Genomic DNA, 25,655 nt, shown 5'->3' on the forward strand with positions numbered 1-25,655 from the left:
AGAAATGCTGGGTTTCTTCCACCCCCTGGGCCAGGCCCCTCAGACACAGTGGGCACGGCACGTGGGACCGCCATGCTTTGGGGGCCGTGGAAATCTGTTCCATTTGGCCTAAAACAGTCCAAAGGTGTTGATGCTTTGAAAGTCATTTAATAAAGGTCATTTTAATATTGCTATTATGGTGGGACGGGCTCACATTAAGTCATTCAGCCCCTTCACACCCAAGGCAGGAAACCTAGAAAGAAATAATGTGTCTGGGTCTTTGACTAATTTTAATTTTTGACTTGTTGCTTATCTGTACGTTCAAGGATTTCTCTAAAGGAAGTTTAGCTCTGAGTCCTTGCAGTGCCCTAAAGACCCTTCCCCCCAGGCCCTCCTTGCTCCTCCTCAGCCACACTGGCCCTCTTTCAGGCCCTCAGAAACCCCAGGCATTCTCTGGCCCTGGGGACCATGCGTGTGCTGATGCCTCTGCTTGGAACCCTGTTCCCAGATATGCCACCTGACCCTCTCTCACCTCCTGTCCTTTACTCCTGTGGCCCCTGAGGTTCGGCGCCCCTCTCCCAGCAGTTGCTGTGTGTCCTGCCGCAGGTCTGCTCGTCCTTCCCTGGAGTCGTCTCCAGGCCACGGGCCTCTCGTTCGTCTCACTCTCTGCCCTTGGCACTGGCCCTGGCACACGTGGGCGCCCAGGGAGTGCTGGTGATGAACAAAGGCAGGTTGACAACACTGATGCTTTTATTGCTACCTGCCAACAGTTTTGCTAAGATCCTCTGGGCCTTTGGTAAGGTTCTGCCCCTGAAATAGATACCCCCTTGTGCAAAAAGTGTCTGTAGGTAGGTGGACAGCTCCTGCCTGGGGCGGCCACCCAGCAAACCTAATCTGCCCCCACCCCAAACCCCACCGCAGAACCCAAACCATGAGCATAGGAGCCTCCAGTCAGAGGAGGGGGTTTCCTGGGAGGAAATCTAATAGGGCTGTGTGGCCATGCATGAGCCATGCGCACACACCCGGCACACGCACAAGTGGCTTTGGGCCAACACTGGAAGCTTGGCCCTCTACCCCAAGGCTGCCAGGACAGAGAAACGTCTTCCTCTTCCTGGTTGCCCAGAGTCTGTCTCCTCTTCAAGAACCTCTGAGCCCTCAGGGTCAGGATCCAGGCATGGGTGTCCCTCTGCCCTGAGGGCTGCTCACCAGGACCCTGGTGCACCAACATACTGGATGGTAGCCCAGCTGAGCAGTTCCAGCCCTCGCACCCACAGGAAAGAGAATCATGAGCCACTCGGGCAGCCACAACCTGGGCACATGCCCTGGGCCTTTCCCTACAACCACACCCAGCCCCCAGGCTGCAGTGGTGACTGACTTGATACTCCAAGTTTCTGGACATAAATCAAGTCCCAGCAGAAAGTGAACCAGAAGACCAGCGCATCTAGAACCTGACCCCCATCCTCACCTGGGGACCCCCTTGTTTTCCTGGTCCTGCCCCTGCCCATTCTTGCCCTCCTTTCTCCTCTCCCTGGTGTGCAAGTGGGGCAGAGGGGCAGGATCACGGGACTACCAGTGTTATCCTAACTAGACACTCCTGTGAGAAAGTCAGCCCTAAGCTTCTGAGCGGGGCAGGGGAGGCTTGTGAGTTATCCTGGATGATCTGGAGGGGTCTCTAACAGGGACTCAACCTGAAGGCCATGTGGCTGGCCCCAGCTCCTCCCCAGGCTCACCCTAGAGTGTGGCAGGAAGGCTCGCTCCAACCTGGAGCTCATCCACACCAAGAGGGGCTCTCTAAGGAAATTAACACAAAATCACCAGTACAAGTCCTGGGACAGAAGCAAATGCTTATTTGGAATGAGAAAAGAAATCACACATTTTATAAAGCATCCGAAATATCCAGGAAGTAACAATATTTTAAAATTAACTGACACCACAGACAATTCTTTTTTTTTTTTGAATGCGTAATTTCACTGTCTCCTCTTTGGTGGCCTCTTCAGATGACCACAAAAGAGCACAGAGAAATGTCATTCTTATGAAAGCACAAGCCTGGCTGGAACAAGACGTTTATGATGGACCAGGATGTGCTTGGCCTGCTGGGGTGTGAAACAAATGCCTTGGCTCCCTACAAACACAGGAATTTCAGAAAATTCTAGTTTTGAAAAGTCTCACACAGAAAGAAAGATGGGCAGCAGGGGGTGGGGGTGAGGGTGGGGTTGGTGCAGGTATAATTGTGTCTGACTGCATCGTGGAGAGCACTCCCGGAAGTGAAATGTGTGTTGACCAGCAAGGACGAGTACCACGGCCTCTGCCAACAATCTCACATCTTATACACCTCAGCTGACGCTGCCAGGCACCGAAGGACACGGGTCCCTTTCGTCCACCCCTTGAACCACACATCTCACAGCTTCCTGTCATGAAGCCAGAGAGCCCGCCCAAAGCAGGGGGCGGGTAGGGAAGAAATCTGTATCTGGAGGCCAGAATGAATTGCAAATGTAGTGGTTTAAAACAACAGCAATTAATTTTTTCACAACTCTGGAGGCCAGAAGTTCAAAACCAGCGTTGGGTCGGTGCTTCCTGGAGGCTCCGAGGGAGAACCTGCCCCAGGCTTCTTCCAGCTCCTGGTGGTGCTGGCGATGCGTGCTTCCTGGGCTTGTGGCCACATCTCTACACTCTCTGCCCCGTCACCACGTGGCCTTCTCCCAGTATCCAAAATCGTCTCTCCTTATAAGGACATTAGTTGTTTCGGGATTAAGGCCAGACAGGATGGTTTTGTCTTGACTACATCTGCAAAGACCCTGACTCCAAATAAGGTTCCATTCACAGGTCCGGGTGGATACGAATTTGGGGGAGTACCATTCACCCTTGGGCTTCCCCGGTCCCTCAGCAGTAAAGAACCCTCCTGCAACGCAGGAGCTGTAGGAGATGTGAGTTCGATCCCTGAGTCAGGAAAATCCCCTGGAGGAGAACATGGCAATCCACTCCAGTATTCTTGCCTGGGGAATTCCATGGACAGAGGAACCTGGTGGGCTACGGTCCACGGGGTCACAAAGAGTCAGACATCAGACACGACTGAAGTGACTAAGCACATACGTTTTCAACCTCAGCTCACCATTCCTCTCCCAGATAGATAGCAAGACCTTCATTGATCTTAGAGACACTGGCACACCCATCAATAGACCTATCAAATCAACTAAATGTTTTGTCAGGTCAATTTCCTCTGAGCCAGGCCTCAGAGATACTCTGGGCCAGACTGAGGCCACCTGACACACAAGCAGACTGGAGAGAGACAGGGGTCCGGATCACTGCGGTTATACATCTTCACCAAGTTTTACATCATATGCGATGCTCCAGGCCTTGGGAGCCTCTAAGGCCTGGTTGTCAGAACCACATAGTAAAACCACCTCGGCCCACTGGATAGGATGTATCCAGGAGATGGTGTCCACCCTGTGTTCCAGCTCAAACCCCCTACACACAACTTCTAGATTCCGAGAGTGGATGGTTATTCCTATACAGCAGGAGTGATGGGGCCCAGATCCTTGCAGGGCAGCACAGATCCCAGGTCAAAGACCCACCTCAGCCCCACACCCTGAAGCTTCCCCGAGGGTCTCTCGACCATCAGAGCTGAGACCACCCCAAGCCTCTACCCCACAGTGGAACTTTCCAGCCCTGCCTCACCACATTGTTGTGGGGTCAGCTCTGGGCTCTACAAGGAGGGCATGCCCAACTTATGGTCAGTGGGTGCTCAGCCTGAAGAACACACCGGACTGTGCCCTACAGATGCCTGACTGATGTAACCACGTTAAGATCCAAAGACCCATGGACACCCCAGACTCAGTCCTGCTTAAGAGGAGATTTACCATCCTCTTTTATTCACCCTGGGCCAAGAGGAAGACAGAGGAGGGGACTCAGCCTCCAGGCCACAGTCCTCCAAACAAGGAGGGGATGCCAGCACCAGTGGGCCCAGAACGCCTGGGGAGAAGCTGGCTGCTGTGGGAGCCTCGGCCCTGGGAGAGCTGCCACGCTTCCAGCCCCTCAACCCAGGGTCCCACAACTACAGACTGAGGCCCACGTGGTCACCATTGTCCTGGCCTTCCTACAACACCCCAGGCTGGGAAGGACTGACCTCTCCACAACAGCCCCGGTAGCCATTAACAATGAATGAGGCCTTGGGCCTGGAGAGGAACAATGGTGAGTGGCCCAGAGACTGAGACATGGGGCCCACTGCAGCATCAGGAGAAAGGGACACAAATACCTATAAGTGGGAGGGAAGTTCTCTGTCAGATGGATTTTTTCCCATCTGAGCCTCCAGGGAAGCCACAGAGTGACCCTCGAACATGCCTTTGCATCTGGCTGACCCTCCTCCAGTGTTTGGGTTTCCCAGCCACATCCCATGGCCACACAGACCAACTGGGTTTAACCCATTTATTTCCCTGGAACGTAGCGATTTTTTTTTTCTCCTTCGTAAAGTCTATGTGGGCAGCTGGCAGCTGAAACCAGATATAGCAAAATGTCCATCTCCCCATCATGGGTGAAAGCCACCTATTCTTGCAAAGCATTCTGGTTTCAGACCACCTGCCCTCCCAGTTCATGCTGAGCCTGCCCATCTCCCCATGTAGGAAGAGAGAGGCTGTGGGGTCACGCCCCTTGTCTCACGGGTGCCTCAGGCAGGCAGGGTCACTGCAGGCTGGGTGGGGGGTGGCAAGTGAGGGGGCGGAAGGGGCTGGGCGCCTGTCAGCACTGTCACTGAGAGTTGTTTGCCATCGATGGCTCCCTGCTCCCACCACTGGCAGAAAGCTCAGTCTTGTCACTTCAGCAAGAGTCAGGCCGTGACCTCTGCCAGCAGCCCAGTGTGCCCCTGGGCGTGGCCCTGTCAGTGCTCCCCGCCCTGCTGCCTAGAGACATGTGGAAGTCGGGGTGCCTCTGGAGTTGGGGCCACAGGCTCCCCTGCTGGAAGGTTCCCAGGGAGGGAAGGCAGCAGCACTCCTCTGCACAGATTCCCGCTGACTCGCATCCGCTGCCTCCCCAGTGTGCAGGTGGGGGGAGGCACACCTTCCACCCTGGCTTTCAGGTCTCCGCGGGTCCCCCTGCCACCACCTGCAGGAACGGATGCTGCCCTGTGAACCAGACTGGGGTTCCCCTGGTTCCCGTGAGGCACAGAGAGGGCCTGAGCCCTGTGACCTGGGCCCAGCTCCCCGCCCCTGCCTACTAGGCCACCGACGGGGACTTAGGATTCATGCTTCTGGGGTGAATGGATTAAGGAAATCTCTGATCCTAAAGGCCTGAGGGATGCTGATCTGGTGAAACCTCCAACTCTGGCCCCACCTGAGAAACGGAGAGGGGGCCCCGCGGATATGGAATCCATTAGCCACAGACCTTCGCTTAAATACACCAAACACCAAAGACGTAAACCTGGGTGCTTCTGGGAGACTTTCTTTTTTTCTCTCACCACCTGTAAAAAGAGCATCTCCTTCAAAACACACATTCCAGGAAGCTAATAGAAAAGGCTGAGGATTAAACATTCTGGGCAAACCATACCAATGCGGCCTCAGTGATTGGCGGCCTGCCCTCATGGAGACCGGGCTCGTCACTGGCTGTCATCTGAGTGAATGGTTGAGGAGCTTGATGAATAACACGTGTTTTCAGTTTAAAACCATTTCTAAGGTTTATTTCAGTTTATTTGTTTTGAAGTCAGAGAAAACCCAGGGAAGTTCAGACATTCGACACAGGCACAGGTCACACTCACTCAGCTGCACTCCGTGACGGTCCTGCCCACAGGCTGTAGACGGGCCTGCACTGGAGAAACCGCAGGACGTATGTGGGCAGCTCTCGTCACCGCCACGGACCCTGCTGCTGGACACGCTGCGGGATGCCATGAGGGGACATCCTGAAGGGAATCATGAGGGGACCCAAAGAGGAGACACTATGAAGGGATAATCATGAGAGGATGCCACAAGGAGACACCATGAGGGAAACATCATGAGGGGATGTCACGAGAGGACACCATGAGGGCAGCCGTGAAGGGAACATCATGAGGAGCCGCCATGGGGGAAACCGTTGGGTACACTATGAGGGGAACAGGATCAGGGACGCCACGGGGGGGTAGTAAGGAGGAGACCACGAGAGGAAAGAAACATCATCCGGGGAAGCCAGGAGGGAACAACCTGAGGAGAAGCCATGAGGAGAGTATCAAGGGGAACAGCCATGTGGTGACTTGAGGGGAACCGTGAGAGGATTCTCTGAGGGGATATCAGGGGAGTGTGCCATGAGGGGACATTGACAGATACACAAACTGTCCCACGGAGGCATAGCCACGCCTCCTACTTTATGCCCCTGTTCCTGCTGTGCGTTGCACTTTTGTTTAAAGACCCACGACTAGACAAAACCAGCATGTAAACACAAGACTGAATCACACCCATACATCTTTGGGTGGTGGGAGGATTATGGAAGCTGAGGGATTCCAGGAACCCTCGGCCTGCCCCACTGGCCTGTGGCAGGCCCCTCAAGTTCCTGGGGATCCCAACAACACGGAGGAGCAGCCCTGGGGCGGCAGCATCCACTCGAGCCCTGGGACTCTGGTACTGACTTACTGTTTGCCAATGGCATCCCCTGGTGGTGACTTCAGGCTGCATGGACTGGTGTGTCCCCACCCCAAACCGCAGCCTCCAGAAAGGAGCCCCAGCCCAATGCCGGCCTGGCTCTCATCAGAACCAAAACTAAGAGCCTGTCCTTGGAAACGCTGAGAACTCCCGACTCTTATCTGTGTGGCCTCTGTTTTCTGATCTGTGGAATCAGGATGCTGCATCCTCAGCATCCATTGTTCTCCCCCGGCAGAGCCCTGTCTGGTGGGTTGCGAACATGTGGAAGCCATCCCCAGGCCAGCTCTGCTGCATCAGCAGCCCCACAGAGCTGCTGTGAGTGTGCAGGTGTGTCATGTCTGTGAGTGCGGGTGTGCAGTGTCTAAGTGTGCATGCATGTGCCCCTGGTGTTAGGTGTGTTCCCAGGGCCCTTGGAGCAGGTACCATGGTTCCTGGATCCCTCGTGCCTTGGCCAGGTGTAGTGACTGCAAGTCAATAGAAGACCTGATTAATAACCACAGGACCTTGAGATGCAGAGGGCTGGACCCCAAAGGCAGGAACCACACACTTAGAGGACTGAGAACCCGATGTTGGCCAAGGCCACTTTTGGGAAGGATTTTCTGCTTATCTGTGTTTTCTAAGGCTTCTAAAATGAACATGAACTTCTGTGGAAATAAGAAAACACACAACTGTAACATTCTCAGCCAGTCTGTAGCCTATGTCCACAGTCTGGGTGAAGCAGAGACACGGAGAAGCATCAAGAAGGGCAAAGGGGCGACCCATTCAGCCTTCCCCTGCAGATGGAAACCCCAGGCCATGCACAAGCCTGTGAGTGGGGTGTGGGTGTGTGGATGCTGTGTCACTGTGCTGGTTGGACAGCAAAGGGGCGGGGGGCGGTGTTAGGGAAATTAAGAAGAAGGAAGTCTTGTTCAGGTTTCAGAAGCTGGAGAGAAGGTCTCTGACTGACTTCTGATCTTGCCTGGACTATGTGCATACTTGCAAACACACAAATTGTTACCAGCAAGTCAAGTGGCACTTTGGATAAGAAAGGGAACGGGGCTTGGATTTTCTTGAGCCCCTGGAGTTCTGGCCAACTCCCTGGGGTCTGGAAAATCTCCTGACTCACAAGGTGAAACAAACAACAATGTAAAAGATGAAGGAAAACCAGTGCTGCATTGTTGCACACCCACGGATGATGGTATCAGCTGCACCCTGGGATTCCAAGCGGGAGCCTCCAAAACTGCAATTTGAAGTCTCACCTGGGTGATGCGGACCTTTTCCCAACTGGGACTCCATATGCTGTTACCAAGGGACCTTCCAGCTCTGTTTACGTCTGGATGTTGGTCGGCCCCATGTGGTGATGTATGTGCTGTTACTTTTCTCTATTGTTTCTATTTCTCTTCTTTTAAGGGCTGTATATTGAAATTAAGCCAAATAATCTTCTAGTAAATATTGAAAATGTTTATTGTGTGAGAAGTGGTTTCTGTTGTTAATGAATCCTTCGAACCAAAAACAAAAGTAAATCAGCAAAATGGTGAGGGGCGGGGATGGCTCCAAGGTCACCCAGCCAGATGTGATGCGGCACCATCCTTGAGGACTGTTTTACCTCTTTCTGTGACAATTTAGATTCTCTGCAATCTCAACTGACTGTCCTGGCAGAATTGGTGCCCATGAACGTTTCCTGCAATGCCGGGAAAAGTGATACTGCGGCGGGGGATGGTTTCCAAATTGGGTCCTGGAGCTCATCTTTGTACTAAGACTCCAGGAACAGTCATGCTTCTCTGGGGTTCATCCCTTGCCAGGCCGCATAGGACATGTGTGTACTTACCACAGGGCATCCAACTCTGAGACACTGCGAGGTCAGTGCTGAGAAACTTCAAAACAGCCGAGTTCATGCCAGACTGGTGGGGCTCAGGGCCCCCACAGCTGGGTGTGGCCTCTCAGTGGACTCCAGCCTGGGTCAGGCCCCCTGAGAACTGGAGAAACAGAAGGTGCCGTGTCAGAGTCCAAGGCCCCGAATCCTCAGCCAAAGGTCACTCTCATGTGGAGAAACCTCTGCAGCCTGTTCAGGGTCTGGTGTTGACTGGTTCACACCCTGGGCATCTTGCCCTGAAAATGACACTCTCTGCTCCAGCTTTCCGGTCGCCACCAGAAACATCCACGACTGAGCATCGTTTCTGCTTTGGCTCAGTCTCTTCATTCTTTCTGGAGCTGTTAGTAATTGCCCTCTGCTGGTCCTGCTCTTGCCCAGTATCATATTGGACACCTTCTGATCTGGGGGCGGGGTGGGGTGGGGCGCTCATTGGGTATCATACTTTTTGCCTTTGCATACTGTTCATGGGGTTCTCATGCTAAGAATACTGGGAGGAGTTTCCATTTCCTCCTCCAGTGGACCAATTTTGTCAGAACCCTTCACTATGTCCTGTCTCTCTTGGGTGGCCCCAGGTGGCATGACTCACAGCTTCACTGAGTTACACAAGCCCCTTCACCACGACAGGGCTGGGATCCATGAAGGGGCTAAGAAGGTGTATGTGCCATAATCCTGATGCTGGAGATTCTTAAAGGTGCTTTCTCAAACCCTCAGTAGAGGCAGTGGCTGGTGTGCGCTCTTTTGGTGGACTATGCTACTTGGGATTTGGTGGCAATTCCTTTTCATTCTTTCCTGATTCTGCAGAAAGAGAAATTGTAGGAGCAAGTCCTTGGAACACTCCAGCTTCTAGAAGCACAGTCTTCAGTACCCCGGCTCGTCTTTGCCACAGTAGAAAGGAGGTCACCATAGTGATGACTTGGGAGTGGGCTGGGTAATTGGCCTGGTGGATGGAGGTCACACTCTAAAACACAATCTCTTTACACCCAAGTTTTCGAACAGATCGAGTAATGGGGCAGAGTGACACGCTTCCCTGTGGAGGGATGGGGCCTGCCTGGGGAGGAGGAAACATGACTTGTGCCAGCCAACCCACGCACGGCCCTTGGTTAAAGCTGCAAATTCTGGCTCTTTTTGGAAAGCAAGATTGTGGATGTTGGACTCTCTGGACTTTTGGGCTAAAACGTACTCACATACTCAGACCCAGACGACGCAGGAATTCTCTGTCAATTTAAATGCCATTCTCTCAGGAATCGAAGTTTAAAAGTCATTTATATCAATGGCTTAGGGTAATTGGATTTGTGGGTCGTAGAAGATGTTTCCCCTTTTGCAACAGTCTTATAATTAGGAAGGAGAAGGCAATGGCACTCTACTCCAGTACTCTTGCCTGGAAAATCCATGGACAGAGGAGCCTGGTAGGCTGCAGTCCATGGGGTCGCTAAGTCGGCACGACTGAGCGACTTCACTTTCACTTTTCTCTTTCATGCATTGGAGAAGGAAATGGCAACCCACTCCAGTATTCTTGCCTGGTTAATCCCAGGGACGGCGGAGCCTGGTGGGCTGCCGTCTATGGGGTCACACAGAGCCGGACACGACTGAAGCAACTTAGCATATAGTTAGGAAAATTGCTAAGAAAGAAGCTATTAAACCATGTACGTGGTCTCCAATCTAAGCTACAGGCAAATGAGACAAGGAAGCTCATTGCCCAGGTGTTAGGAAACCAATACCGAGAGGACCAGGAATGCGGTGCAGGAGGTAATAGAATCACTCACTAATTAAAGCCATTGCTGCTCCCCCTCCCACCAGGCTTGGCTTCCAAGCCACGGCTGGAGGAAACAGGAGAGACAGGGTGGAAATGGCAAAAAGAGTCCAGGCTAGCTGCTGCTCTGATTCTGGTCACTTGTGTTTGAAGGAGGAGGAGGAACTTGCTGCTTTCGCAATAGGTTGCCAAGCTCCACATTTCTTCACTGTGATCTTGACACTCCAATGTATCGTGATCCCAATATATCCTGGTGGATCACGGTGGATTTTTTTAGACACTCATCCTAAGGCCTCCCTGTCTCTGGAAACCCTTCCACACCTGTGCCATTTGTGCCTTCTGCCGGGTGGCTCAGCGACTTACAGGTTCATCATGCCCTCGCCCTGGGGGTAAAGGTGTGCTTTCTAGGCTCCCCTAAGGAAACTGGTCAAAGGAGTGTCCCAAAATAAAACCTGGCAGGGAAAGTGCATCAGATGTCGGATGGATGAGTTCTAGGAGGAGAGCGAGATGAAGAAAGGTTGTGAGTTGATGGCCAGGGCAGGACGGTGGCAGCAGCCAGCCCGAGGAATCACAGGAGACCTCACAGAGGGGCCTCAGCCCTGACGACCCCTTTTCCCTGGCCAACAGGTGGGGGCCCATTCCTCCAGCTCTGGTTTCCTTTTGTGTGTCCTGAGGCTCCAGTATCTTCCATCCCTCCAACCACTGGGACTCAGAACTGAAATAGAAACCCAAATCTCACTTTTCCACCATGAGGACAGGTTAACCTGAAGCCCCTCAAACACGAATCAGAAAGTCAGAAGGCTTTAGCTCTAATGAAAGAAAAACGTGAGTCCTCTGGGCGTCTCTGGCCTTGATTCCCGAGTGCTGTGCTGTGGTCTGCCCTGACTGTGTGTCCTGCAGGGTGATAGAGCTCTGGCCACTGATCAGCCCTTGAAGCTGGGGGCCCCTCTCCCTCTGGGTTCCAGCCACAGGGGAAGGTTTTGCCCCTGGGAGGGCTGGCCATAGACCTACCTGTGGAGTGGGGTTGGATCCATCTGAAACAAGTCTGTGGCCACCAGGTTTGTGAGGTGTGGGCCAGCATGTGGCATGGCTCCTGGACACCTCCCCCCGTGTGGTCCAGGAGCAGCAGCAGCTGGTGAGCAGCACACAGCATCGCCGCTGTCCAGACCTGAAAAACAAAGCCACGTGTGACCAGGTGCTCCAGGGATGCACAGGCAGGAGACAGGGTCAATCACAGCAGGCACGGTCCTGAGATCTGATGTGGTCTCCTGTGTGTTTATGAGCGGTGGACTGCCCTCTCTTCTGCAGCAGTGCTTAATTCTAAAATTAAATTCTATAGTTCTCCTAACAATTTTAACTCTAAACCTGTCTTGGAGCTTTATTCATTGTCTGACTCCAGGATAGCAGGGATCGCTCCCAGCCCTGTGGCTCCATGGCATACACCATGTGAGCCTACGTGAGCCCGTGTTTGTGAGAGCGCCCGGTTGTGGGTCAAGTCGAGCCCGAGGGCAGTGGCCACCGTCATGGGCCAGGTGGGCTAACGGAAGTGCACGGTGAGCCCAGCAGGACAGCACTGGGTGCTTTGGGGCAACCTCCAGCCACACTGAGCTCCAAGGTCAAGTTGCTCTGCAGAGCCTCAAAGCTATCTAAGTAAAGACTAAACAAAAGACAAAAAAGAAAAAGATTCATGCAAGTTGTGTTGAAGTCTGTTTTGAGAAAAAGCTGTAGATCTGGGTTGGAAGAGACACGGGGCAAAAGTGACCCAGGGCGCTCCCTATCTTCCGTGAACTGCCCTGCAACATGACAGCGACACGTGCAGCCAGGGCAGGCCCTGTAAGGCATAGTTCAGGCCAAGGCAGAAAAAGGAAAGACGACCTCAACAGACATTCAGTTCAGGTCAGTTCAGTCACTCAGTCGTGTCCAACTCTTTGTGACCCCATGAATCGCAGCACACCAGGCCTCCCTGTCCATCACCAAGTCCCGGAGTTTACTCAGACTCACGTCCATCGAGTCAGTGATGCCATCCAACCATCTCATCCTCTGTCTCCCTTTCTCCTCCTGCCCCCAATCCCTCCCAGCATCAGAGTCTTTTCCAATGAGTCAACTCTTACCATGAGGCGGCCAAAGTACTAGAGTTTCAGCTTTAGCATCGGTTCTTCCAAAGAACACCCAGGACTGATCTCCTTTAGAATGGACTGGTTGGATCTCCTTGCAGTCCAAGAGACTGTCAAGAGTCTTCTCCAACACCACAGTTCAAAAGCATCAATTCTTCGGCGCTCAGCCTTCTTCACAGTCCAACTCTCACACCCATACATGACCACAGGAAAAACCATAGCCTTGACTAGATGGACTTTGTTGGCAAAGTAATGTCTCTGCTTTTGAATATGCTATCTAGGTTGGTCATAAATTTCCTTCCAAGGAGTAAGCGTCTTTTAATTTCATGGGTGCAGTCACCATCTGCAGTGATTTTTGAGCCCAAAAAATAAAGTCTGACACTGTTTCCACTGTTTCTACATCTATTTCCCATGAAGCGATGGGACCGGATGCCATGATCTTCGTTTCCTGAATGTTGAGCTTTAAGCCAACTTTTTCACTCTCCACTTCCACTTTCATCAAGAGGCTTTTTAGTTCCTCTTCACTTTCTGCCATAAGGGTGGTGTCATCTGCATATCTGAGGTTATTGATATTTCTCCCGGCAATCTTGATTCCAGCTTGTGTTTCTTCCAGTCCAGCGTTTCTCATGATGTACTCTGCATATCAGTTAAATAAGCAGGGTGACAATATACAGCCTTGATGTACTCCTTGTCCTATTTGGAACCAGTCTGTTGTTCCATGTTCAGTTCTAACTGCTGCTTCCTGACCTGCATACAGATTTCTCAAGAGGCAAGTCAGGTGGTCTGGTATTCCCATCTCTTTCAGAATTTTCCACAGTCTATTGTGATCCACGCAGTCAAAGGCTTTGGCATAGTCAATAAAGCAGAAATAGATGTTTTTCTGGAACTCTCTTGCTTTTTCCATGATCCAGCGGCTGTTGGCATTTGATCTCTGGTTCCTCTGCCTTTTCTAAAACCAACTTGAACATCAGGAAGTTCACGGTTCACATATTGCTGAAGCCCGGCTTGGAGAATTTTGAGTGTTACTTTACTAGCCTGTGAGATGAGTGCAATTGTGCGGTAGTTTGAGCATTCTTTGGCATTGCCTTTCTTTGGGATTGGAATGCAAACTGACCTTTTCCAGTCCTGTGGCCACTGCTGCGTTTTCCAAATTTGCTGGCATATTGAGTGCAGCACTTTCACAGCATCAGGTTACTTTTATTCAGGCAAGGAGGGGCGACAGTCAGCCTAATGACCAGGCTGAGCTTGGAGAGGGATCAGGGAGGCTCCGTATTTATAGGGAGGTTTGTGGAGGTGATAAGGGAAACGGTAATCAGGCGGGATGTTTTGGGTAGTTTTTAGTTGAGATGGCATTGTAGTTGGGCAGGGGGTGATAAGTCTTCTGGGCAGGTGTAGGGGGTGGAAGGTTTCTGGACAGGGGTGATAAGTCCCAGATAGATGCAACCAGCCTGGAGCATCAGGGGGGGACCTAAAGTTCTGTTTTGTTTTCCCTGAAGTTAGATGATTCAGCAAGGGCCTTTGAGACTCTTGTTTTCCTTTCTAGGCCCAAAAGACTCCTTCGTTCCAGACCCGAAATCATTTAAAAAAATGGGAAAAAGGGTGCCGTATCTCTCTGGCTACTTCTTGCTGGATAGGGGCAACGAGTTGGGTCTGGAATGGAGGATCGTCCTAGGGCCCAGGGTCTCCTTTTTCTGAGCTTGGGGTGAGGCTCTCGAGAAGAAAAATGGTGTTGACCTGATCTCGAGAGATGGCCCGAATCCGTTCTTGGAGAAAGCTTTGAAAGAGATTGAAGAAACAGGGTCCAAATAAGAGGAATAGAATGATAAGTACCAGTGGTCCCAGGAGGGAGCAACCAAGGGAACTGCTTTCGGGGACTGTAAAGGACTGTAACTCTTTTCTGCGGCGTTCAATTCTGTCTCTAAGTTCTTTGACTCTGCCCTGGACTATGCCCGTTTCATTAACAAAATAGCAGCACACTTCTCCTAGGAAAAGGCAGGTCCCTCCCTTTTCTGTGGTGAGAAGGTCCAGGGCTCGCCTATTTTGGAGGGCCACAGAAACTAATGAGTTAATTTGTCTTTGGATTGAAAGGAAGGACTCCACTCCCTGCTCCATGTCTTCATTAAGTTCTTGGGACAGCTTGTAGTAGAATTGGGCAGAGGTCGAGCTGCCTCCAATCCGGTGCCTAGAGCTGCTGCTCTGCCAGTCCCAATCAGGAGGGGGCTATGACGGCTCGTCTTTTCCTGTGGGAAAGTTCCCCTTGTGGGGAGACTCTTGTTCTACCTCTTCTTCTTTGAGGAATGTTAGGCCCAGGGTCAGGAAGACCAAGATGCAAGGTCCAGGGGGTCCAACGGGAGACACGAATATGTGCAGGTCCTGCAGAGAGTGAGGATTCCTGGATTGGTGCAATTGTTTGTGCTGTTCCAGAGAAGACAATGGCACCCCACTCCATACTCTTGCCTGGAAAATCCCATGGATGGAGGAGCCTAGTAGGCTGCAGTCCATGGGGTCGCTAAGAGTCGGACACAACTGAGCAAGTAACTTTCACTTTTCACTTACATTCATTGGAGAAGGAAATGGAGACCCACTCCAGTGTTCTTGCCTGGAGAATCCCAGGGACGGGGGAAGCTGGTGGGCTGCGGTCTATGGGGTTGCACAGAATCGGACACAACTGAAGTGACATAGCAGACTTAGCAGAGAACCCAAGTGGAACAGAAGGAGGGAGCAGAGTTTCTAAGACCAGTGTAGTTGGGACTAGACTAGTTGATACAGGTTAGGTTTGAAGAGGCTGAGAGAAGGACATTGTCAGAGACTGGCCCAATGAGTTGTGTAGCTTTTTTTGGGAAGGGGAGGTATAGTTGGCCTGTAAAAGCCAGGTTGAAGGTAAAGGAATTGTTATGATGGTGAGGGAAACAGTGACATGCATATCTAAGACTGGGATGTGTGTTGTGTGTACTGGAAGAATTGGAAGGAAGAGTTGAGAAGGCGGGTAAGGTGTTGGTTGCCAGAGGAAGGTTTTTAGGACAGGCCATAATTGGGAAAGGAGGTCTGGGCATTTATAAGGCTCAGGGGTCGCCTGTAACCTGGAAATTATGTTCTTGATGACTTGTTCTTGTTTCTTTTCCCGATTTTGATCTAGTACCCCGCCCCCATCTAAATACCCGCAGTGAGTAATGGGATAGAAACATACGTTTCTTCTATTTGGCTTATGGCAAGTACTCACGAAACTCCCTCTCTGTTGTACTTGAACAGTGAGTAGGGATTTGGACTTCCCGCCCCTGAGGTTCATGGTGCATGGTTTTGGAGCTGTATTATAACATGAGGAATGTACATAGGAATAAATGTCAGAGCAGGGGCAGGGAGTAGCCAGAAGGCTGGGTAGTGCAGCAAGGATGAGGAACAGAGGAGTCATGGGCTGTTAGTTAGACAGTGCAGAGGAAATAGCACCCTTGGAGTAGAACACAGCTAGCAACGTAGGCGATACCCACGGAAAGACGAAGGCTAGGTGGCCAGTCCTGAGGGGAGACAGTTACCTGGCCTATAGCAAGGATTAAGCTTAAGAGTGCTGTTATAGTTAGAGAGACAGGGAGAGGCCAGTCAGGGCGAGGGGGAAAGGCCCCAAGTTGGTGGTGGTTTGAATCTGAGGAGGAACAGTGTTCATTAGGATGTAGAATGATGTAGAGAATGAGAGTAAAGAAATCAGTTTCGTCTGGAGTCAGGTTGCAGAAGGTTCCCTGGAGCCACAGTTGAGACACCAGTGTAGTCAAGTCTTTGGAGGAGGTTCCTGTCGGGGCGCTGGTCCAGAGGTCTTGTAGTATTTGGGTCAGGAACAGCTGTAGGTTGAGGAGAGTCCAGGTCATTCAGTGCCTTCTTGGATGGTTGACAGAGGTTGTCGCCGGGTGAATTTTAAGGAGGTGGGTTCTGTGAGGGAGACCCGATAGGTGTCATTTAAGGAGGGCAGCGCAGGATCGGAGGTGACCCGTTTTAGGCGAGATGGGTGTACCCAGGAGGTGACCTTCTCGAGTTTATCTGTAGTTGAGGTGTGGAGGATGATTTTGAATGGTCCCTGACACTTTGGGGTTAGGTCACCCTGGGGATTATCAGACAGACAGACCATGTCCCCAGTTTGTAAAGGAGGCAGGGAGGCTTGCGGGTCAGGGGCAGGCAAATTGTGGTTGAAGTATTTCCAGAGGCCATTGCGGAGTTCTGCCAGCAGAGGGGAGTGTAAGAAGCTTGGTATGGGAGGAGGTTCAGGGCAGCGTCCAGGAGGGAGCATGGGCCTTCCACACATCTCCTCAAAGGGGCTCAGCCCCAGGGGCTTTCTGGACAAAGCCCATATTCAGAGGAGAACACTTGGCACAAGTTTAGTCCAATCCAGATGTACTTCGAGGGTTAGTTTGGTAAGGGTTTCTTTGATTTTTCTATTCATCCTTTCTACCTTTCCTGAGGACTGGGGACTGTATGGAATGTGAAATTTCCAGGGTATCTGTAAGAATTGGACAAGTTGTTGGGTGACCTTGGACATAAATTCTGGGCCATTATCAGACTGTAGGGATGAAGGCAGGCCAAACCTGGGGATAATTTTTGTGAGGAGGATTTGGGCCCCGGTGTGGGCTCTTGTGTTTCTGGTGGGGAATGCTTCTACCCATCCCAAAAAGGTGTCCACAAGGTCCAGGAGGTATCTGACTCTCCGGACCGGGGGCATATGAGTAAAGTCTATCTGCCAATCCTGTGTTGGGAGGCTGCCTCGCATCTGATGGGTTGGAAAGGATGTCAGTTTAAGGTTGGAATTGGGGTTAGTACGTTGACATGTTTGACAGGAGCAGGTAAGGTTATCTAAATATTGTTGGTCAGCATTGGATATGGGGAAGTGGTTACGGAGGAACTGTCGGAGTGTCTTGGATGAGGGAGGAAAAAGTGAGTGTAGATAAGAGAGGATTTCTGTGGTGGAGGGAGGGTCGGGTGGAGTCAGAGCTAGGATGACAGGGGACTGGAGGGAAGGATGGGACAGGGCTGTCTCCTTTCCTTCTGGTCTGCAGCGTTGTTGTAGCTGATACGACACTTCCCTTTTGATGCCCCTACAGTGGAGGATGGCGGCTTTGTTTGCTAAGAGTGCTGCCTCTAGGAGTTTGTGGATCAGGTCTGAATTAATAATGGGGGGTCCCTTTTGGGTTAGGAAACCTCTTTCCCTCCATATTAGGATGTTTGAGTGAAGTACGTTATAGGCATATTTGGAGTCTGTGTGGATGTTAACCCTTAGATTTTTAGCCAGAGTTAAAGCTCTGGTGGCTTCCCAGTTAAAGGCTTCCCTGTTGGCTCAGAGAATAAAGTGTCTGCCTGCAATGCAGGAGACCAGGGTTCAATCCCTGGGTTGGGAAGATCCCCTGGAGAAGGAAATGGCAACCCACTCCAGTATTCTTGCTTGGAGAATCCCATGGACAGAGGAGCCTGGTGGGCTACAGTCCACGGGGTTGCAAAGTGTTGGACAGGACTGAGCGACTTCACACACACACTCAAAGCTCTGGTGAGAGCTATCAGTTCTGCCTGTTGGGAGGTGGTGTGAGGTGGCAGAGGTGAAGCTTCAGTTGTCTGGGTTAAGTGATTGTGACAAAGGTCCCCTGGATGATGGCGTATTCTGCTGCAAAGGGTGGGGATTTTTGAGAGCTGCCATCAACGAACCAGTGTGGGGTGTCTGGGTCTAGGATGGGCTGATCTGTTAAACGCTGGAAGGGGTTTTGGGTAAGATCTACTGTTAGGCTGCAGCTATGTAGGAGGGAGTCTGTTGTAGAGGACGTGGGTAATAAGCTGGCGGGGTTAAGGGGAGAGCAGGGGGAGAATGAGAGCTGAGGGTCGAGGAGAAAAGTATGTAGGACCTGTACCCTGGAAGCGGGAAGGGAGAGGAAAGCCGGATGTGATAGTAAGTCTCCGAAGGTGTGTGGAGAACAGACTGCTAAAGGGGCATGCCTAGAGGGTTTATTTGCTTTGGGTACGAGGGCTGCGATAGCAGCCATGGTCTGTATACAGGGAGGCCAGCCCTTGGTCACCATGTCAAGCTGTTTTGACAGATAGGCTATGGGAGCCCAGGTGTCTCCGGCCCGCTGACACAGAAGTCCCAGGGCCTGTCCTTGGTTGGAGTGTGCAAAGAGAAAGAATGGTCTGGTATGATCTGGCAGGTGGAGAGTTGGCACTCGGAGGAGGCTCTGGGTGAGCTGGCGAAGAGGATTGGCCAGCAAGGAGGGGTTAAAGAGGGGCTCATCCAGACATCCCTTAGTTGCCTTATAGAACGGCTTTGCAATGAGGGGGAAGTTAGGGATCCAGATATGGAAAAAGTTGAGGCCGAGGATAGACAGGAGCTCCCTTTTTGGTTTTGGAAGTGGACAGTTAATCAAGGCCTGGATTCTATCTGGGGGAATCGTTCTTTGTTGATGGGATATGGAGAGCCCCATGTAGGTGATCTTTGTCTGGGCTATATGGGCCTTAGATTGGGATACCCGAAAACCCCAGGATCCCAGGGCCCCAAGGAGTTTGGCAGTATGTTGGAGGCAGAGTTTTTGGGTTGGGCTGCAAAGGAGGAGGTCATCTACGTATTGCAGGAGATGACTAGGGGCTAGGTCGAGTGTCTGTAGGTCCTTTTGTAAAGCCTGTCCAAAAAAGGGGGGAGTGTCTCTGAACCCCCGGGGGAGAACTGTCCATGTTAGTTGTTGGGAAACGTGAGTCTCTGGATCTTGCCAGGTGAAGGTGAAAAGGGGTTGGGAGACGGGGTGGAGCAGGATGGTGAAAAAGGCTCTTTGAGATCTAATACCGTGAAGTGGGTGCAGTCGGGGGTATGGTAGACAAAGGGTATAAGGGTTAGTGACTACTGGGAATGTCGATGTGATGGCCTCAATGACTTTCGCAGATCCTGGTCCCTTCCTTACTGCCAGAGTAGGGGTGTTGTGTGGTGAATGGGTAGGAATTAGGATAGAGGCTTGAAGAAGACGGTCTACGATAGGCTTAAGTCCCTTGTGGGCCTCCGGGGTGAGAGAGTACTGTTGTTGGGTGATTATAGTCAAGGGGTCTTTTAGGGTAATGTGGACTGGGGGATGATGTTTGGCTATGGATAGATGAACAGTGTCCCAGACTTGGGGTTCTGAGGTGGGTAGATCCAAAGGAAGGTCAGGGTGAGGGATAGGGACCGTCCAGGTGCCATCTGCATGCAGAATATAGAGACTGTATCGAGAAGGGTATGGTCATAAAGACCCCCAATTTGGATAACAAACCTCTCCCTAGGAGTGCCATCGGGCACTGAGGCATTATGAGGAATGAGTGTATAAGGGTCGATTTTCCAAATTGACAGAGTAATAGAGGGCTGATTTTTGGCCTTAGGGGAATTCCAGAGACCCCCTTGATTGTGAGTTCTGAGTCTTGAGTTGGGCCAGAGTAGGAAGTTAAGAGAGAGAAAGTGGCTCCTGTGTCTACTATAAAAGAGGTCTTTTTTCCAGCCACTACCCCATCCACCCTAAGTTCCGAGCTCATGTTTGGGACACGGGCCGGGGGGTTGGAACCTGGGCTCCATCATTGGAACAACTCTCGTAGGGTTGGGCTGGGGTTCTGGGGAGAAGTGGGGATTTCCCCAGAGCCGCCAGGGCATCCCTGCGGACACTCCATCTTCCAGTGTCCCCATTGGCCACAGGTTGGGCATGCTTTTGGCGGGCCGTGGGTGTGGGCATGCCTTTGCCCGGTGTCCTGAACTCGTTGCATCGGAAGCAGGGTCCGGGGATGGGGGGTCTTAAATCCCGTTCTGGGATGACTTGGGCCAGGCTGATCTCTTCCCTTAATTGCTGCTGCCAAAAGCATATTTAGCTTTTCTCTCACGTTCCTTTTCTCTCTTAGCCTCCTCCTCTCTATTATTGAACACCTTGAAGCCTACTTCTAGAAGGTCTCTTTGGGGGGTCTCAGGGCCGTTTTCTAGTTGTCGAAGCTTGCGTCTGATGTCAGGGGCGGACTGGCTGATGAATTGAATGTGAAGGTAGAGTAAGCCAGCAGGGGTGGTGATATCTAGGTTGGTATACTTCTGGACTGCCTCTGTGAGGCGGGCCGAGAATAAGGCTGGATTTTCGTCTTCCCCTTGGGTGATTTCCCTGACTTTATCATAATTGACATGGATATGAGTATTTTCCTGCATCCCTTCTAGAATGCAGGTAATCATATGATTCTCCTGATACCTGGGTCACCAGGCTGGTAAGTCCAGTGGGGATCTAACGGAGGCACCGCCTCATCAGCACCTGGGCTCTCCCGATCTTGGTTATGTAAATGATCAGCATGGGCTTTTGCTGCTTGCCAGATATGGTCTTTTTCATCAGGGGTGAGAGTGGCATTTAGGATATAATAGACGCCACTCCATGTGAGGTTATAGGCCTGGGAGAGTCTCAGGAATTCATTGCTGGATCTGGTAGGATTTTCAGAAAACGATCCTAACTTTTCTTCTATCTGGCTCATATCTGACAATGAAAATGGCACGTGGACTCAGGTGGGGCCCTCTGGTCCTGCCACCTCTCTCAGGGGATCGTGTTGGGTACATGACCGTGTGGCGGGGGGGGGAAGCAAGGGGGGAGGGGGGAGGGGAGATGGGGTACTGGGGTTGAGGGCGAGTCAGGAGAGGTTTCTGGGCCAGTAGGAGAGTTGGATGTAGGGGAAGGAGAGTTGGCAGGTGGTGGGTAGAGAAGGGGCTCGGAAGGTCACGGTCTGCGGTTAGTTGAGGAAGAGCCCTTTTGCTTGGGAGACAAGGTGCACAGAAGGACTTCGTGGGTGGAGCAGACCTTGCATAGGGAGGGCCTGCTCCAAAGGGCCCAAAAGGCTTGGGCATATGGGACCTCCGACCACTTGCCATTCTGTTTAAGGAAGTCGGTGAGATTTTGAAGAATGTTCAAGTCAAATGTGCTGACTTCAGGCCAGCGGTCTTGATTGTCTAATTGGTATTGAGGCCAAGTCTGTGTACAGAGTTGTTTTAAATGGTTAGCTTTGAGTTTAGTGAGTGACAGTGGTTTGAGATTTTTGAGAACACAGGTCAGAGGGGAATCTTTTGGGACGGATTGGCCAGACCCCATAATTGAAAGGCAAGCAGAGGCTTCTATTGAGAGCTTGATTCTCACCCGGTAGTCACAATACGAGTTATGAGAAGAGAGCTCTGTGTCGAGGTGGAGCGTCCCCCACTGTCGTCTACAGACTGCCCCTGGGCTGGGGGTCCCCGGGACCCGGAGAGGACTGAGATCTAGGGCGCCTCCTGAACATCGTCCGGATCTTACCTTAATCTAGGGCCGGCTTGAATGGAGTGTTGCATGTAGAGCAGGTGAATGGCAGGAGTTCCCTATTCCGGAGGTCACCAGAGAGAGAGAGAGAGAGGGAAAGGGGGTAGAGCCGAGGCCTGGGGGTACGCAAAGCACCAATAAAGCCTTAGGCCAAGGCTTGAACCCCTCACGAAGGCACTAGTGTCCCGGAGGGGAACTTGAGCCCTGGCAGAAAAGTGAGCTCGGAGGATGTTCGCCCTCCCGGATTCCCGGAAAAGGGAAAACATGAGAATGAGGGAGAGTGAGAGGGAGTGAGCCGAGTGCCTCGCCCCTTCCAGGTTTCGGCACCAAGAACGTAAGGTATAGTTCAGGCCGAGGCAGAGAGAGGAAAGACGAGCTCAACAGAAGTAGGTTACCTTCATTCAGGCACGGAGGGGCGACAGTTGGCCTAAGCACCAGGCTGAGAGCCAGAGGGACCAGGGAGGCCCCATATTTGTAGGGAGGTTTGTGGAAGCGATAAGGGAAACGTTAATCAGGCGGGATGTTTTGGGTATTCTTTAGTTGAGATGGCATTTGTAGTTGGGCAGGGGGTGATAAGTCTTCTGGGCAGGTGTAGGGGGTGGAAGGTCTCTGGACAGGGGGTGATAAGTCCCAGATAGATGCAACTGGCCTGGAGCATCAGGGCGGGACCTAAAGTTCTGTTTGTTTTCTCTGAAGTTAGATGATTCAGCAAGGGCCTTTGAGACTGTTGTTTTCTTTTCTAGGCCCAAAAGACTCCTTCAGGCCCAAGTGTGATTCTGACGATGACAGTGTCACCAGTTGGAGGGGCCTCTGGCTGCCTGGACCCCTGAATGACCATGTGGCACAGGCCCCCTGCACAGGCTGCCAGGGTAGGTCTGCTGCTGCTGCTGCTGCTGCTAAGTCGCTTCAGTTGTGTCCGACTCTGTGCGACCCCATAGACAGCAGCCCTCCAGGCTCCCCCGTCCCTGGGATTCTCCAGGCAGGAACACAGGGTAGGGCTGGAGGCCCCTGTTTCCACGGATCCCCCACCGCAGACCATCACCAGGAGGCCCCTCTTCCAGCAGAGGGCATGGGCAGCTGAGAGGAGACCTGGTCAGGTGTATATGTGCCCGGGGATCACCCGCATATGAGTCTCCCTCACCCTGAGCAGACCCTCAGACCAGGGCCCCCAGGCATGCTGACTCACACCTGCCAACTTGGGCCCCAGTTCAGAATGGTATTCCGCCTCCCCCGACCACCCCCGATAGCAGCTGCCTAGAAGGCCTGTCCAGTTAGAGCCAGACATGAAACAACAGACTGGTTCCAAATTGGGAAAGGAGTACGTCAAGGCTGTATATTGTCACCCTGCTTATTTAACTTATACGCAGAGTACATAGAGCAAAATGCTGGGCTGGTTGAAGCACAAGCCGAAATCAAGATTTCCGGGGAGAAGTATCAATAATCTCAGATATGCAGATGACATTACCCTTATGGCAGAAAGCAAACGGGAACTAAAGAGGCTTTTGATGAAACTGAAAAAGAGAATGAAAAAGCTGGCTAAAAACAAGACATACAAAAAACTAAGATCTTGCCTGCCTCCCAGACGTCTCAGCTTTTCGCAGGATAGCCCTCACAGGGACAAGGAGGCAGGAGGCTGGGCTGCTCCGAGGGCTGGCCATTCTGTCAAGGCCCCTGCCTAGTCCCTAGTCTGGCTTCTGAGACAGGATGACCTCCTGCTCCCGACAAGTGCCTTCCCCACCCACCTCCCCTCCCCCCAGCAGAGTGCAAGCCAGAGACGTGCAGGAGGGATGACTATTTCAGGCCCAAGACCACTTCATTGGTTGCGGGTCCACATGTTCCTCTGTGTGTGTGTGAGTCGCTCAGTCATGTCCAACTCTTAGTGACCCCATGGACTGTCGCCTGCCAGGCTTCTCTGCCCACAGACTTCTCCAGGCAAGAATACTGGAGTGGATTGCCATTCCCTCTTCCAGGGGTTCTTCCCGACCCAGGGAGGGAAACTGAGTCTCCTACATTGCAGGCAGAGTCTTTACCACCTGAGCCACCAGGGAATCCCATCTGCTCCTTTAGTAGCAAACAATCCCCACATTCTTTTAGTCTCTGAATGCTTTTTTGAACCCTTTATCAGCTGAGGCAGTGAAAATCCAACGAGGAAATGACAACTGGGTGGCTGATACTCCATGCCCAACAACTATGGAATGATGCCGGGAGCCTCCATGGGAGACCCCATCCATGACAAAGGTCATGCGGAAGAGACCTGACAGGCAAAGGCGGATCGGGCCTCAAGGGACCCCCTGAACCTGCTGGAGCATCTACCCCAAAACCAGAATCTGTCTGCCTTACTATTTTGTGCCTTTCACCAACTCTTCTGACATTAACAGGAGGTCATCCCCGATCACCTTTCTCTGCAAAAAGTCAACTTAGGGCTTTAGTTAAGAAGTCTCTTGGACACAAAAGGAATATTTCTATTTTAACCCCTCTGTTGGCATTCTAGCTTGCCTGACAGGTTTATCCATACTCTTGCAATTAACACACATGATTGTTCACAACTCCCCAACCTTGAAAGGCACGGGAAGCCAAAACATTCTAAAAGTCCTAATGAGCATAGAGTCCTTTAAGGGGTGAACAATTATTAGAATAGATAGTACTGGTAAAGGGCTTCATTATCGGGCCAGTGCTTGCTGCCGAGTGCCCATATCCCTTATCCACTGTGCACCTGGGAGTGATTGGTTAACGTAGTTGGAATGTAAGAAAAACAAGCAGCAGCCTTGGAATTACCCACATCAGACCTTTGAGCTAACTGGTTCTTTCTTTGTTGTGACCCACTGCACCTTTGCTCCGTGAGAATGTAACTCTGTTTAGTATTTTCTGAGGCTGGGAGAAATATAAAGAAAAAACACTTCAAGGGAAAATAAGTTTTCTGGCTGAGCAGCCTTTATCAAAAAAGGGTCATAAAATGTCCACGTGCCTCCAAGGCCAGAAGATATTGTACACAACATTGTTTATGGGAAAGGTGTGCAGAAAAAATCCTGGTTTTGATAAAGACAAAACAGATGTAATGTTTGGGCTGACTCTGTATGACTTTGCATCTTTCATTTCCTTCTATGTACAAGTCAAGGTATAAAAGTTCCTTTTGAAAATAAAGTTATGGGCCTCGCTCACGGAAGCTTGGTCTCCCTGTGTCGTTCTTTTTTTTCCTTTTCCCTCCGTTTCTCTCTGTTGTTCTTTCAGGATGACTCCTTGGAACACAGGAACTTTATTGGCTTTCTGTGTTTATCAAGGAAGATCAAGCCCTGCTCTCCACTTTGCTATCCTTATTGCCTAGGCCATCATCCTGAGGGTACCCCTGGATCCTGCTGGGGCTGGACCCCGGCAGAGTGAAGGAGTGTGGGTCCTCCAATAACATGCCACCAGTCAAGTCCTGAGATTTTGTGCCAAATGGCAACAAACCGGGTTTTGTGACTAGTGTGCATATTTTATGAAGCAGGTGGGACTCAGTGCTCTCCAAAAACCTTACTCCCCTCCTTAATTTAGCAGTTTGCCTCCAAAAGCTTCCCAGGTGACTCAGAGATAAAGAATCTGTCTACCCAGCAAGAGAGGCAAGTTTGGTCCCTGGGTGGGGAAGACCCCTGGAGAAGGGAATGGCAACACACTCCAGGATTCTTGCCTGGGAAATCTCAGGGATGGAGGAGCCTGATCGTCTACCGTCCATGGCGTCTTAAAAGAGTTGGACCCAACTCAGCAAGTAAAACAGCAGCAGCCACCTCCAAAGTGGGGAGGGGCTGGGGACCCGGCTCTGTAAACACGTGATCCTCCACCCCAGGGACACCCATGGCTGTTGATCAACATTCACGGAGGACCCACTGTGCTCAGAATGGCTGGCCTTCACACCATGGGAGAGCAGGGACCTCGTCAGAACAAAACACCCTTGTTTATTGACCCCTCGAAGAAGCGAACTGCACACTCTCTCCCTACCTCACCCCCACCCCAGGGGGCCCAGCCTCAGTGTGGACAGTCCCCTGGGGTTCCCATGAAGCCTGAGCAGCCGGCTGGGCTCTGCTCTCAGCCTGTGGACCTCCCCCT

At 51.7% G+C, this 25,655-nt stretch overlaps 1 long non-coding RNA gene across 2 annotated transcripts; it reads left to right on the forward strand.

Annotated features, from left to right (window-relative positions):
* Positions 1 to 6,609: 6,609 nt before the first annotated feature.
* Positions 6,610 to 24,058, forward strand: LOC113877589. Of its 2 annotated transcripts, none has more exons than XR_003506773.1 (3): positions 6,610 to 7,382; positions 22,319 to 22,444; positions 23,701 to 24,058. It is a non-coding gene; the product is annotated as an uncharacterized LOC113877589 (long non-coding RNA). The 2 variants fall into 2 exon arrangements; XR_003506772.1 differs by lacking the exon at positions 6,610 to 7,382 and adding an exon at positions 7,396 to 7,916.
* The last annotated feature ends 1,597 nt before the right edge of the window (positions 24,059 to 25,655 follow it).

Source organism: Bos indicus x Bos taurus, chromosome 19 (assembly GCF_003369695.1).
Source record: "Bos indicus x Bos taurus breed Angus x Brahman F1 hybrid chromosome 19, Bos_hybrid_MaternalHap_v2.0, whole genome shotgun sequence".
NCBI lineage: Eukaryota > Metazoa > Chordata > Mammalia > Artiodactyla > Bovidae > Bos > Bos indicus x Bos taurus.